The sequence below is a fragment of the Sceloporus occidentalis genome, unplaced genomic scaffold, assembly GCF_023333645.1.
Source record: "Sceloporus occidentalis isolate IW3139 unplaced genomic scaffold, rSceOcc1.0.p SCAF_51, whole genome shotgun sequence".
In the NCBI taxonomy this organism is placed as follows: Eukaryota; Metazoa; Chordata; class Lepidosauria; order Squamata; family Phrynosomatidae; genus Sceloporus; species Sceloporus occidentalis.
The window spans coordinates 5997393-6012790 of NW_028317031.1; positions in this window are offsets into that span (position 1 = coordinate 5997393).

The following is a 15398-nucleotide window of genomic DNA, read 5'->3' on the forward strand; positions in this document are numbered from 1 at the left end:
CCGTTTATTACAAACGTATCACCGAAATTTGAGTACACAGAGGTTAACTTCATGGAGCGGTTGCAACGCCTCATTACATAAACTAAGAGATGTAGCTTAGTTCCTGTTTGACAACGTAACCCCGGCAAGGAGGGGGGAATGGGCCACCATTGCCTCCCCTGGCAAGGAGGGGGGAATGGGCCACCATTGCCCCCCTGGTTTCTATTATTTAAATATTCTTTGTTTCTTTTACCATTACATAAGTTATGGTGGGTAAAGGTGATGGAAAACCCTAAAGACACCAGACAAGCCAGAAATCTCATGGTGTTGTCACAACCACAGGGGATTCTGGGTAGGTGCATGCAAATAAGGCCAACAATTATCACCTTTTGTCTCTATACCCACTTTATACATGGATCACTTGAAAGTAATTGCCCGCTGTACAAGACAGCCTTTAGACAAAACTCAGGAAGAGGTGCAATAGCCAGATCACCACTCATGGACAGCTTTTTTTTTTTTGGCTTGTTTTTCGCTCAGAAATCTCATGGTGCTGCCACAACCACAAGTGATTCTGGGTAGGCGCATGCAAATAAGGCTGTCCTGTACAGCAGGCAATTACTTTCAAGGGATCCATGTATAAAGTGGATATAGAGGCAAAAGGTGATAATTGTTGACCTTCTTTGCATGCGCCTACCCAGAATCCCTTGTGGTTGTGGCAGCACCATGAGATTTCTGAGAAAAAAACAAGCCTTCTGGCTTGTCTGGTGTCTGTAGATGAGTGTTTAATAATACTTCTACTACCCCCTTTGTTTCTTTTACATATACAGAATAGTGTGTCTCAGACACCTTCCACCACTTGCATTCTTGACCGTCATCCTCTTTGTTGAATGCCCTGATATCATATCCTGGGGTGCTGCCAGTGGATGGCTTGCACCTTCTAGCCCACGGGGCAAGTCCACCTGAATGGTATCTTGCCTGCCCGCTTGCACTTATTATAACACACTGTCAAACTAACATGTACACACTGTTAGGGCAGAATTTCTGTAATGACTGGAACTTTTTGTGTTCTTTTCTATAGATTCCCTTCAGGCCCGTGCATATCTAGCCATCAACATAAGATGGCCAATGGCCTTAAAGTGCTAAGGCCACCTTGGCATCGCCAGTCCGGCCCCGATTCACTTTCTGTGTATTGGACAGTACACAGACTGCTTTATTACTGGGCTTCTTGGGTGGACTTGCTCGCTAGGGGGGAATGTTGCCACATTTAACAACCTAATTGATTGTCAAACTTTTTTTTAGCCCTCAACAAGTTTGAAAACATTTTCATCTAAGGCATCAAAGGCAAAATATATTGTGATTCTTTATTTAGGATTTGCTGGGTTTTTTTTGCTGGCTTCCAAATGTATTTTACATCATTTAGCATCTTTGAATTTTAGATGTTTTAGATGATCAATTACAAAAATTTATACGCACTGGATTTTTTTTGGAAGGAGTAAGAAGCAAATGTAGTTTGGGCCCAAATGCTATTATATTTGGGGGGGGGGAAACCATTCAGTTTTACATTGAAATCATGAGACATTGTTGCCCCCCATTTTCTGTGCTTGGAAAATAAGTTATATTTTTAAAATATATTTTTATTTAGTACAATACTGAACTTAACAGGGAACAGTAGTATATTATTAGTTCTTTGCTATAACCTGTCATTTTTCGCCATCATATCATTGTCTGATAGCAAATCCTGTATAGAATTAGGCTGGTATTTTTAATTAAGCTCTTTGGCACACTCCAATTTACAACTACTAATTGCTATTCTCAGGTCTACTAATTGGTAGGGTGGAAAACCCCATTAGTAAGCTCTATGACAGAGAAGCAATGGATAAGCAGAATGCTTCTTGAATAAGCCAAAGATCACAGGGATCTCCAAATTACAATGTAATAAATACCGGTAAGTGTTTAACCTGATGGCAAGGATAGAATAAAAAATCTGTGTTATTTTTTTTTATGATCGAGAATATACTGTACATAGTTGACCAAGGAGGGCTGTTTAGTGTGTACTTGGGTTACCCTTACCTGTTAATTGTGGCTAAGCTTAGAAGGGAGCACCTTCTAAAACCTAAGCACCAAGAGAGACATGAAGCCCCCAGCCATGTAGTTCTACAAAACATTCTACAACCCTCAAAAAGCCCACCACTCTTCTTCTGGTCACCATGGAATTTTGTTTAGGAATGAATTACAATTTTGGATTAGGGTTGCCACCTGGCCGGTATTTAGAGCACCCTGCCGGTATTAGTATATGCATGGCCTGTAACAGGAAATATTGGGGGGGGGGGTAGGTGCACATTATGTTTCTGTGACAGGATATATTGGGGGGGAGGGAAGGTAGGTTCACATTATGTTTCTGTGACATGAAATATTTTTTGGGGGGAGGTAGGTGCACATTATGTTTCTGTGACAGGAAAGATTTTTTGGGGGGAAGGTAGGTGCACATTATGTTTCTGTGACAGGAAAGATTTTTTTGGGGGGTAGGTGCAGATTATGTTTCTGTGACAGGAAATATTGGGGGGGTAGGTGCAGATTATGTTTCTGTGACAGGAAATATTTGGGGTGTAGGTGCACATTATGTTTCTGTGATGTCACGCATATATAATACATTATATCATTATATAATATTATATAATGTATTATACAAATTAGCATGGCCGGTATATTTTTTTTTTTTTATTATTATTATTTTTTTTTATTTTTTTTTTGCAAGAAAGGTGGCAACCCTATTTTGGTTGCAGTGATAAACTGTTCTTCCATCTGGTGCCTAAAAGCTTAAAATTACAACAAAAAAAGGCAATAGTAAATATCCTGAGCCTGGAAGCACTTTTATGGACATGTGTTATCTGCATGTTGCTTTTGCCCGTACGAAAAATAAATTCCCAACATGGTATTATGACAATCAGTAAATGAATATTCCTTCCTCATCACCCTGAAAGGTTATTGCCCAAAAAAGGAAGAATGCCAGGACAAAAGGACCTGCCAGTGTGGGGCGATAAAGAACTTTAGTCCTATTCACTGTCTGACATTCAGTACTAGAACATGATCCTAATCCGGTTTCCAGCATTCTTTTAACCATTCGGCATCACCGCTCTGTGCTGTATTCTTTCAACTGTCGCTTTGGCAAAATCCACCAAATAGAATTACCCAGAGAAAAACATCAAAGACCATTCAGAAATCTACAGTAGGCTCATGGACAATTAAAAAAAAAAAAGAAAGAATGAGTGTGAAAAAAAAGGAAAAAAGGCAGACAGAAGAAATCAGCGAAAGATAAACTCAGCGTCTGGAATGAAGCATGATAATTATTGTGGCCTCTTTTATCCATTGTTTTATTTTTCTGGAACTTTTTTTTTAGATTATTCTCTTATTGCTCCTCAATGGAGGAGTCAGCAATGACCTAATTAATTACGCCTATCAGCGATTTAGTCTGCAACAAAATATTGGTTTTTTGCCTTTCTACAGAATATGTGTGAAAAGAGATCACAATCTTTCGGATATACCCTTGTTTTCTCTTTTACAATCTGTTCTTTATGGAGGGTGTAAAAATACCAATATATTTGGCCCAGATATTGACTGGACATGTTCTGTGTTTTCAGGCTGGTCCTACACCTAATGGTACCCCAAGCAGGAATACTCGGTGGCCCATGACAGGAATAGCTTACAGGCCACAAGAAAGTCAAAGTTGCCAGTGTCATGTAAACCTGCTGTGAACCTGTCTACAGAACCTTAATTTCTGAGAAAATAGGCTCTTTATTCTTGGCCCTGTCCTGCTCAAACCAAGACCAATGGCAACCCTAGCCCATCTGATTCAGATTCCCTAGACATCTACCTGAGATGTCTGGTATGAAGAGCTGCCCTGTGCTTTCTCATCAACGGGTATAACTTGGTGGTATTTACCATTACAACACATTGTCACACAAGATAACACAATAAGCACAGAAGAGTGACAACAAGGACACTGGTAAATAGAGATACCTGTCGTAAGCCATGCCTTTCACCCAACACTGTGAACAAAATGTATGTGGATGGCCACAATATGGTATTTTGTTCTGTATACTTTGTCATATTTTAGAACATAAAACAAACCAGGAAACAAGTAGAACTTGAAGCTGGCTCGTTTAGGACATTTCTGAATTTTGCAACCAAGAGTGGTCAAGAGCAGAAAGTCGGTCTCCCTCAATTAATCGCAAGCGATTCAGGTGCGATGTTTTATGACTTATGACTTATCACCATAGCATATTTTCATAAAACATTGTGTTAAATATTTATCTTTTATGCAAACTTGCTTCTTCATACCTGTGCGAATTGGAGCAGCTTAGAGTCAAATTAAGTTACTTTATCTAATGAAGCCCAAAGTGTAATTTGTTTTTCTTGCACAACAATACTTTGAATAGTTGTAGGTAAAGTTTAGTTAAACCTAGATAGTAGGTGGTCAATTGAATAAGCCAGGGACTACAGCGAGCACACCAGCCCGATGAGTTTGAAGCTGGAATTTTGGGTGAATTCTCATCCCATTTTCACCATACCATGTAATTTAAGACCTAATGTAATTAATGGCAGCACAAAAAGCTCTGAAAAGCCTTTAATTACTCCCTTCTCCTGTGGCGCCTCAAATGCTAATTTCCCTAAATCTTACTAGAGTTGATTTGATTATAACACAGTGTGTGACTTGTTTGTTGGGATGAAATAAAAACGATTAGGTCGTATCCCGCTGGGATATTACAGAACAAGAGTACACACTATAAATTCTATGTACCAGAACTGTTTGTTTAAAAGTACACATTTATACTATGGAAAATATACTGTGGATCCCACACTGGGCATAGCAACAATACTTTAAACAATACTTTAAATAAAAGTGGCTTTTTTATTTTAAAGAATTTTAAAAACAAACCCCTTCAAATATTATTTATATTCTAACCACAAAGTTATAAAATGTTATGCATGAAAGTAGCTCAGTAATCAAGATAGCAATTGTAACAGTACATAATCTACTTTTAACTGCCCCAATGTGTTTTGTCAGCAGTGCTATCAGTGACGCTTAGATTTTGTAGTTGGATATATGTTATGAAGCTCCTTTTCACAGTTGTCGTGAGACACGTTAACTCCTTTTTGTCAGAAGAGTCACTGATGATATTTTCTTAATTCTTCCTCTAAACTTTTGTGACTTCCATAAATTTAGAGCATGTGACAAAAGTTAAAACAAATTCATTTTTGTGGTGTTTTAATTGGTTTAAGTAGTGAAAATGAACACATTGTTTGCAGAACCCATCCAGAACGTGCAGCTTTGTAACGAAAGGCTGATTGGATGTATTATGTTGTTTGCTTACAGCGTGGTGGTTTCACTATGGGGGTAGTAGAAGCATTGTTAAACACTCATCTACAGACACCAGACAAGCCAGAAGGCTTGTTTTTCCCTCAGAAAAAAATCTCACGGTGCTGCCACAAGGGATTCTGGTTAGGCACATGCAAATAAGGTCTACAATTATCACCTTTTGCCTATATAAAGTGGATATAGAGGCAAGCCTCAAGTATTAAGCCAGTATCACAACCTCATGCTGATGAGTCCTATTAAGGACGAAACAGCTGTCCACGAGTGGTGATCTGGCTACTGCACTTCTTACCCGAGTTTTGTACAGCGGGCAATTACTTTCAAGGGTTCCATGTATAAAGTGGATATAATGGCAAAAGGTAATCATTGTTGACCTTATTTGCATGTGCCTACCCAGAATCCCTTGTGGTTGTGGCAGTACCATGAGATTTCTGAGAAAAAAACAAGCCTTCTGGCTTGTCTGGTGTCTGTAGATGAGTGTTTAATAATACTTCTACTACCCCCTTAATTTTAAGTGGAAGGGTTTTCCCATCAACCTTACTCACTATAACTTATGTAATGTTATTTTTCGTCCTTCCCCAAGCCTGAAGTATTACGCCAGTATCACAACCTGTGAGTGGTGATCTGGTTATTGCACGGAGCTTTGTCTAAAAGTTTTCTTGTACAGTGGGCACTTTCTTTCAAGGGCTCAATGTATAAGGCTTCTATTGTTCTCTTCGTTTTAAGTGGAAGGGTTTTCTATCACCTTTAACCATCATAATTTATGTAATGGTATTTCTTAGTTATCCCACGCCTCAAGTATTAATCTGGTATCACAGCTTCATGCTGACGAGTCCTATTAAGGATGAAACAGCTGTCCATGAGTGGTGATCTGGCTACTGCACCTCTTACCCGAGTTTTGTCTAAAGGCCGTCTTGTACAGCGGGCAATTACTTTCAAGGGATCCATGTATAAAGTGGATACAAAGGCAGAAGGTGATCATTGTTGACCTTATTTGCATGCACCTACCCAGAATCCCTTGTGGTTGTGGCAGCACCATGAGATTTCTGAGGAAAAAACAAGTTGTCTGGTGTCTGTAGATGAGTGTTTAATAATGCTTCTACTACCCCCTTAATTTTTTTAAGTGGAAGGGTTTCCATCACCTTTACTCACCATAATTATGTAATGGTATTTCTCATGCTACCCCAAGCCTCAAGTGTTAAGCCAGTGTCATGACCGCCTGTTGATGAGTCCTGTAGCCCACCATAACTTATGTAATGGCTTCACTATGGGACGGTCTCCCAGCCAAGTTGTACACAACGCTGTGGGGCCTCCTCGACCTGTACGAGGAGGAGATGGTGGTGGAGGGCAGGATGCCCCCCACGCTGAGAGAGGGAATGATCTAGATCCTGCACAAGCGGAAGGGGGAGAGATGCGACCTGAAAAATTGGCGTCCCATCTCTCTCCTGAACGTGGACTACAAGATCCTCGCCAAGGTACTAGCCACCAGGTTGAAGAAAGTCATCGGGCAGATCGTCTGCCCCGACCAGACCTGCGGCATCCCAGGACGCCGGATCGCGGACAGCCTGGCCCTCATCAGGGACACGATCTACTACATCAAGGACCGCAACGTCCGTGCCGCTCTGGTCACCCTAGACCAAGAGAAGGCATTTGATCGACTGTCTCATGGTTTTATGGGTCAGGTACTGCGGAAGTTTGGGCTGGGGGAGATGTTCTGCTCTTACGCTAACCTGATGTACCTTGATATCCGCAGCTCGGTGCTGGTGAACGGCTGGAAGACTGACCCCTTCCCGGTCCTCTCTGGGGTCAGGCAAGGCTGCCCTCTCTCACCTCTTCTTTTTGTCTGTTGTATAGAGCTCTTCGCCGAGTGCATCAGACGGAATCCAGAGATCAGAGGGATCACTGCGCCGGGCAGAGACAAGAAGGAGATAAAGTGCTCGCTCTACATGGACGACGTGACCATCTTCTGCGCGGATCGCCGGTCGGTGAGAGCGCTCGTCCAGACGTGCGAGGACTTCAGCCGAGCTTCAGGCGCAAAGGTCAACTGCGGGAAGTCGGAGACCATGCTGTTCGGGCAGCGGGACCTGACTTCTGAGCCGATCCCGTTTCCCGTCCAAACCGACTTCCTAAAGATCCTGGGAGTCTGGTTCGGCAGAGACGGCGCGGCCCTGAAAAGCTGGGAGGAGAGACTCAACAAAGTAAAGCAGAAATTTGGGCTGTGGAGCCTCAGAGACCTCACCATCGAAGGGAAAGTGCTGGTGCTGCGCAACGAGATTCTTCCCGTGCTGCAGTACGTGGCTCAGGCCTGGCCCTTGCTGGTCACCATTCACCGAGCCATCAACCGAGCAGTTTTCCACTTCATCTGGGGCTCCAAAATGGACAGAGTAAAGCGCGCAGTGATGTACAAGGAACCCGGCAAGGGAGGCAAAGGAGTGCCTGACATCCCTACCATGCTGAGGACCTTCTTTGTGTGCAACTGCGTGCGCAGGACTCTCAGAGACGTAGCGAAAGGATCTGCTGGAAACTCCATGTCTCGCTTCTTCCTGCTGCCCCTGTGGAGGCAGCTCAAGTGGGAAAAGTGGGACAGCTCCGTCCCTTACAATTGGACCATGCCCTGGTTCTACTCGGACGTGGGCAAATTGGTAAGGGAGCACCAACTGGAGGGAGTTAAACCAGACTTGTGGTTACCCTGTGTGATCCACAAGTTCATCAGAGCCAAAGACACTATCGAGAACATCCCAGGGCTCCCCGACGCCACAGCCAAGACTGTCTGGGCTAACGTGTCGTCGAGCAGGCTAACCAACAGGCATAAAGACATGGCATGGATGGCCATTCAGGGAGGCCTCCCCCTAAGGACATTTATGCATGCCAGGGGGCTGTGCAGATATAGACACTGCCCACAGTGCATTGTGGAGGAGGAGACTTCTCTTCACTTGTTCTGGCAGTGCCCGTTTGCACAGGCTTTGTTCAGAGCCCTGGAGCTGGATCTCAAGGACTCTATCGAGAGAAAGTACCTGTCTTACCATTCGGTACTTTACGGACTTTTTCCAGGAACACACACGGAGAGCGCCATTGAGGACGCTTGGCGTCTCATGTGCTGTGTAAAGGACGCTCTATGGTTTGCCAGGAACCGCCTGGTGCTGAGGAGGGAGCAGGTCACAGTCCGTGACTGCCGCAGGCTTATCCACAGCCTGCTGAGAGACTACTCTCTCAAGGACAGTCTAGAGGCTGAAGACTAGCCCCATTCTCCTCGGCCCCCTCCCCCCCCCCCCATTTCCCCAGGTTATGTTCCACCAAGTGCTAACCATATGCGCCACGTCTGGAAATGTAATTGTACACTGCTTCTACTGAGCTTTCCGTAACTGAAGTCGTACTGTAACGTGTATTGCCCTGCGCTGCGTCGCAGTACTGCTTATCGTCTACCTGTACCGATAATACCGATTTATGTACCCCTGCTAAAACAGGTTGATGTCTGTTTTATCATAATCAGTTTGTATAATAAACTTAAATACAAAAAAAAAAAAAAAAATGGCTTCACTATGGGAGATACTCTGAAACAAGTACTTTCTGTCTCAATGGCTGGCAGCCATTTTGTGTTGAGGTTGATATGGCTCAGTGCTGGATATATGAAATTATTTTCTGGTCCTGTCTTCCCTATTAATTGTTCAGTTAAAGAATGCAACATTAGATGTTTAGGAAATGTTCCAATAAGGAAAATCTACTGAACTGTGATTATATTTTTAACAATTTTTATTTTTACTATACAGAGTATCTGCCACTTTCAGCACCATGGACAGCAGGACAAACCAAGCCAATTGCTTTGACCACTGGAAGTGGCCTATTATTCTATCTATTATTCTTATATCCTGCGATACAGTATAATAGCATCTACCTCACTTTTCTTACATACAGTAAGTAGTAGAAGGCAAAAATAAACTTATGTATTTATATATTCTTTGTTTATGGTTAGATATGTGTTAAGGGGGTAGATGCAAAGGGATTTGTTAAGTAAAGAAAGAGATGGGCTAATCTCATCATGATGGGCTACCATTGGTGGGTTTCTCTGGTAAGAATGACTAAGCTGGACTTCTATAATGCATAAATCAATGGGCGAGGAGACTTTGAAACACTTGGTCCTCTGACCTCAAGACCAGGGAGGCTGTGAGGCCTGAAGTATGGTTAGAGTATCCGGTTAGGTCCACTGGTGATTGTGGGCATGCCCAATACACTCGCTGTTTTGCAGCTATGAGCATGATGGTGGAATTTCAATAGCATTTTTCTCACTGAGTGGAGCCGGATGCCTCGAAATTCGACTGGGGAGGAGTGGGCTGTGTTTTTTGGTTGCTCCCACCCATGGAACTCGGTGGGGTCCTAAAATGTTGGCTCCCCCCAAGAGGAAGGTTGGCTAGCTGGTTTCTACTGTGGACCTACAGCACTGGAGCGAGCACGATGAGGTTCTTTGTATAATGAGAAGAAGCATGAAAACCTTTGGCCTCTGGAAAAAAAAAGTCCTAAAGAACTTATTTAGGTGCCATTAAATTTTCTTATGAAGATGCTAATTTTTACTTACATTTGTAAATCTTAGGGCCATTTACAAAAGCCACATAATTCAATTTTTCCTCCCTGTAGCTGCTGTGAAAAATGATGTTGCTGTTCATATTATTTTCTGCCAGCGAGACAACAGCGCTAATGGGGTAATGTGAAATGATGTCTGTCCCTATTGACAGGTTTACGAGAATTTAATAAAGCATATCACGGATAAAATGAGATATTATATCCCAGTACAAAGCGATGAAGTCTCCCCTACATCAGCACTTTCCTACTATTAAACTGCCAGCTTCAGACAAAGTCCGTTTAGATAAGCGTGCTGTGCGGGTGAGACGTATTAAAGTGTCAGGACCCCACCGAGTTTTAAAGGGGTACTGTCGTATATGAGAAAGTTATTCCCTGACATCCAAAAAAAGCATAGTGGGGGCATTTCATGCAAATGCTCCTTCCCTCCCATGGTCGCTCGTTACAGATAGTATTTGAACCTTCCCAGGCAGGAAACTGTAACACTTTCAGGGCTCTACCTGTATTTGTTTCCTTCCTTGAAGCCCGGGTATCTCGCGCGTCCTCTCATCGTGTAAAGGGCCAGATCTTTTAGGTCCAAACTCACTGAAGAAGGGGACCATTGATCTACGCAAGTGAGAATGGGGACCAAATACCAAGTCCTCAGGGACCCAGCTCATTTCCAGTGCATAGATGTGGGTCCCTATCATGTTTACAGTTCCTCTGTTAATCTATTATGACAAATATCCTAGGGAGACGGACAAGTTAAAACCTTGATGCAGGAGCAACATGGCAGCTTTAACATCCATTACCACACAAAGTGCCAGAAATATATTTCATTTGTATTGCACAGTATTTCTTGACGTATTTTTAGAGTGTGATATTTTCTTTATTGGTTATGGTAAGAGTATAAAAACAGACACAAATGCTTCTATACTAACTATTTTGTTTTAGCAATTGCAGAACAAATAATTCCAAATGTTAATGGGATCAAATACATTTCTTAAATTGTGAATTAATTTTAAGTACTGCAGTGCCCTCTAGTGGCAGGATGGTGGAATGAATTCTAGATTAGATAAAGTTTTCTTAGGTAAATGTTTTTTTATAATGAAAATAAAGACATTAAAAATCTAAATAGAAATTTCCAGAACCCCTTGTATAAGAAAAATAATTTCACAATAATTACAGATGGCTTTTGTTGGACCTCAATGTTCACGCTTTTAATATAACAATATAAAAGTGAGACAGGGACAGAGATACACGTTTATAGAAAGCCTTTATAGAGAGAGTGTTTGCTTATTTATTTACTTAGGACTTCCTTAAGTCTAAGCCTACAAGATTTCTTGAGTTAATTTATTGTTTGCCTCTACTACTTTCACTGGAAGGCTATTCCACATATGTACTACTGTTTCCATAGTAGAATTTTCTCTACTTATGCCTCAGCCTTCCACATTCTAACATCAAATCATGCTCTCTTGTTCTTGCTCTCTTCTGTGAAACTTTGTAGTTGATGTGTGATTGCACATTTGCAGAAACTTGGTCTTCTGCTCCTGATAGAACCTCATCCGAAGTACCAACAACTCACACTATCTACAGAAGAAAAGAAAATGTTCTTTTCTTAGCCTAAAATAATGGCTTAAAGAAGCCAGACCCCAAAACATACAAAGTGCTAGGTATCACAGTCATCCTGTGAAGGGGAAAGATGGATGAAACAGATAATAAAACACATTTACACATTATACACATTTTCAAGTGATCCATTCACGAATAAAGCTATTTTGAAAATATTGGAAAAGATCAATGATAATATTTATCTTTCGGAATTGAAATATATATCTAATTTCTAATATAATTTCATGTAACGTTCCGAGGCAGCTCTGCTAACATCTGACATGCAATGAGTGACCCATCATGTGAAAATATGTATAAAAATATAAAAAATTACTATAAAAAACATCTAAAAATATTAAAAATAACTATAAAAAACAACTAATAAAATAATACGTATTATACGCAAAGCAAGGTTGTTTGTTCACCCAATAGAAGACCTCATTTATAAAATCTATTGATCAATAAAAGCTTTGATTACTAATTTTGGTTGCATTAGTTCTCCAAGTTACAAATGAGGATTGCATAAGTGTATCGGGCTTCAGGCAAAAACCAGGGAGTCCTAATGTGAATGTATTATACATTGTGTCAGCACTAAGCACTCTCGGTGGTTACTGAAAGTTCACAAATTAAAAATGCAGATAGTTATTAAGAGTGTTACCAATATAAAGGAAGGTAATTAGAACATGAAAAGCTTGATCTATCTCCTTATTATAGCGTGTTTGGCAATGGCGCTCGTATTTATCCACAAAAAGACCTAATAAATCTCTGACGACAGATCTCCGATGGTACATTTTGTCAAAGTGTGGAGCTTGTCACTTGTGATCTTATTGTTTATACCAATAACAAGTTTAAGCTGAAAAAATAGAGATCCTTATTGTATCCAGAGCTGGAAATTTTAGCTTTTGGATTTGTGAATTTTGGGTTTTTACACCCAATGACCATGATCGTTTATTGGGCACACTATATGGATCACACAATTGCAAAGGTACAAGCCTCATACTTGAGCAACAGTGCCACAAATGGAAAAGGGCAAAGACTCCTTTTCCTCACAAAGTTACTTGATTTTCGATCGGCCAGGATCTATTAGGCCTTATGCCCAATTTCTTTATATGTCTTTTTTCATTGGTTTATATTGCTTTTTATTCTGTACAATGCTACCAAATAAATATTTTTTCTGTTTTGCTGTACTGCTTCCTTGTCCCTCCCCCTCTTTTTGTTTTGTGTCCTTCCCTAAATTTAAAATAAACAACTCTGATTTACCCTAAAATGTTGGAAGCTTTTGTGGGTGTGATTTAGCATTAGTGAGATTCAGAAAGCTCCCGGCTATTATTACATTCACATTATTCAGGGTAAATTGTTTTATCTGTACTACATAGTAGCATTTACATTACTACAAATTGCAAATTTGCAGAATTTTGAAAATTCAGCGATTCATAGGAAGCCATGAAAACGAGGCCAGATCAAGCAGACAAAAATGAAGCAAAAAGCTCAACATTTTCATCTGAAATCCATGGGACCTTTCACTCACACTCTCTCATACTGTAATTTTATCTCTCTTCATCTTCTCTGTTTTATCTTATTCCGCATCTCTGTGAACATAACCTGGAGCGAACTTGGAGGATCAGGGGAGAGGACGTCACCCAAAGCACAAACATGTTGGTGGATGCTTGCACCTGGTTATGCGTGCAGAGATGCGGGCGAAGATAAAAGAGAGATGAGAGACAAAGAACAAGTAGGATGTGGAAGCAGAAGCGGGAATTGTAGACAGAGAGTGAACTAGAATAGGAGTGTAAGAGAGTGAGTGAATGTGGGCACTAGGCAACAAATGTAATTTCTGAATTAAAAATGCCCCTCGAATGGGTCAAAAACGAACTGAAAAATTAGTCAGAAACGTTTTTAGAGGCATAGCCAGGGGCAGCTCTGTGTGACGTACAGAAAAGAGCTACAAAAACACCTGCAAGAGATATGGACCTTCTGTATGGCATACATTATTTTTTTAAGAAAAGTGAATGCATGGGCTTCTCGTAAAGGGATAATTCATATGCTTATGCTACTTCTTTGATATTTCATTGTTTAGCATTAATCAGGTAATTAACTGACCCCAAGAGCTAAGTAATTTGATAGACCCTGTGCAGATCGTGATAAAATAATAATAAGAAAAATAATGAAAACTGGGTGGCGTTGTTGAAAATTGGCCATTTACCTGTGAATTCTGCTTCTTTCCCACTTAGCAATTAACATTGTTTGATTTAAGTATTAACTGAATGTCATTTACCATCTTCAGAATTCATAGAAAATAAAATGGCGGTGTAGGCATCGCGCATGTTTTCAAAAACATTGGCTTTGGCTTGTCGCAAGTAAAGAGCAGCGCCTCTTGGATGTAAATATATGCAAATATGTGTTCGGTGCACATACCTTAGACGTATGCAAGTATCTTGGAGTAATCGGAAACTGCCAGCGCTGGTAAAAGAGTCTTGCTGATGGATGCAACCAATATGAAAATAGGTTTATGTGTCATTAATTCCCTTAGCATTTAAAAATAACTTTCTATGACTGGAGATAATGCAGTAATCACTCACAATTGCCAATACAATTATCTCCATTCAGCTGTAGAAAGCAACTTGTGTCATGCTTTATTTTTTTTATTAAATTGTTTTCATCAGAGGAGTACTGGCTCCTTCTGGCCCTGAGGGCAAGAAAGGCTTAGTAGTCCTGATGGCCCCTTGCCCAAAGCCACCCACCAGTAACATAACACTAGCACAAACACTTACACACACACTCTCTTACACACACTAACACGTACATCACACTTTTACTTTGCCCAATGCCAGCAGCTGTGTTATTACCGTGGGGTCACATAACGCTGCATTACGTGACCCTACCTCAGATTGGGCTGAACCTGTTTGAAGAATTTGGACCGGCCCTGGTTTTCATTCATTCAGAGAAATTGGGCAAGAAACGGTGAAGTAATTGTAAAGTAAAAAAACTAGCAATGTGTGGATGTAGAAGTTATCACACCACAGACTGCGTGGAAGCAGAACACCAACAATAGTGTAACAAATGGGGGTTAGAGGGGTGCAGCTCCAAACAATTGCCTGGCTCTGATGCCCAGTAGGATGCACCACAGAAGGGCCTGGAGTTCCCAGTTTTAGAGGAAACTTCTGAGCGGGATAACTTGGAAAATATATTGTCAAACTCCTAAAAATGGGACATTATCCCAAGTGACATTATCGTATGTGTATTGGTCCCACAGAAAAGGATGGTGCACATACAGGGCGGCTTCTCCAAGCCAACGAGGGAATCCAGCACAGCCGATGCCAGAAAGCACCCTATAATTCCACAGACCTATAAAGGGATCTCCCCAAAATGCAGCAAGGACTCAAAGGAGGAAGTCTCACAACAGCCAGAGACAGTTGATAATAATTATAGTGTTTATCTGCTATAGAAGTGAGGCTTTTTTCTCATCCTCACCTAAATTTGTCATAAGAAATAACTGTCCATACATGTCGATTGTACGCACAGCTCATTTAGGTGGCCTTTCAAAACCCAATGCAATTTAGGCGTACATTAAAAAAAATGATATAGCGGTAACAGTAAATATGCGACTTTAGTCTTCAACAGAAGTCCACTTCCACCCGGAGAAGGTAAGACGGCTGCCAGACCGCTCAGTCTCCGGAAGTAGGGGGCACCGTGATTTGCCACCACATAGGAGGTAAGTTCCGCCATTAAATTCTGCATTATAAATTCTGTGCATTATATAAGGAATGAGCTTCTGGCCCAGGTGTTTTTAAGGGTATTAAAAAGATTGCTCTCCTTCCAGCCAACATGTATCACAGGATTTAATTATACAGTCAGGATATGTTACAATGTGTTTTCTGTAATG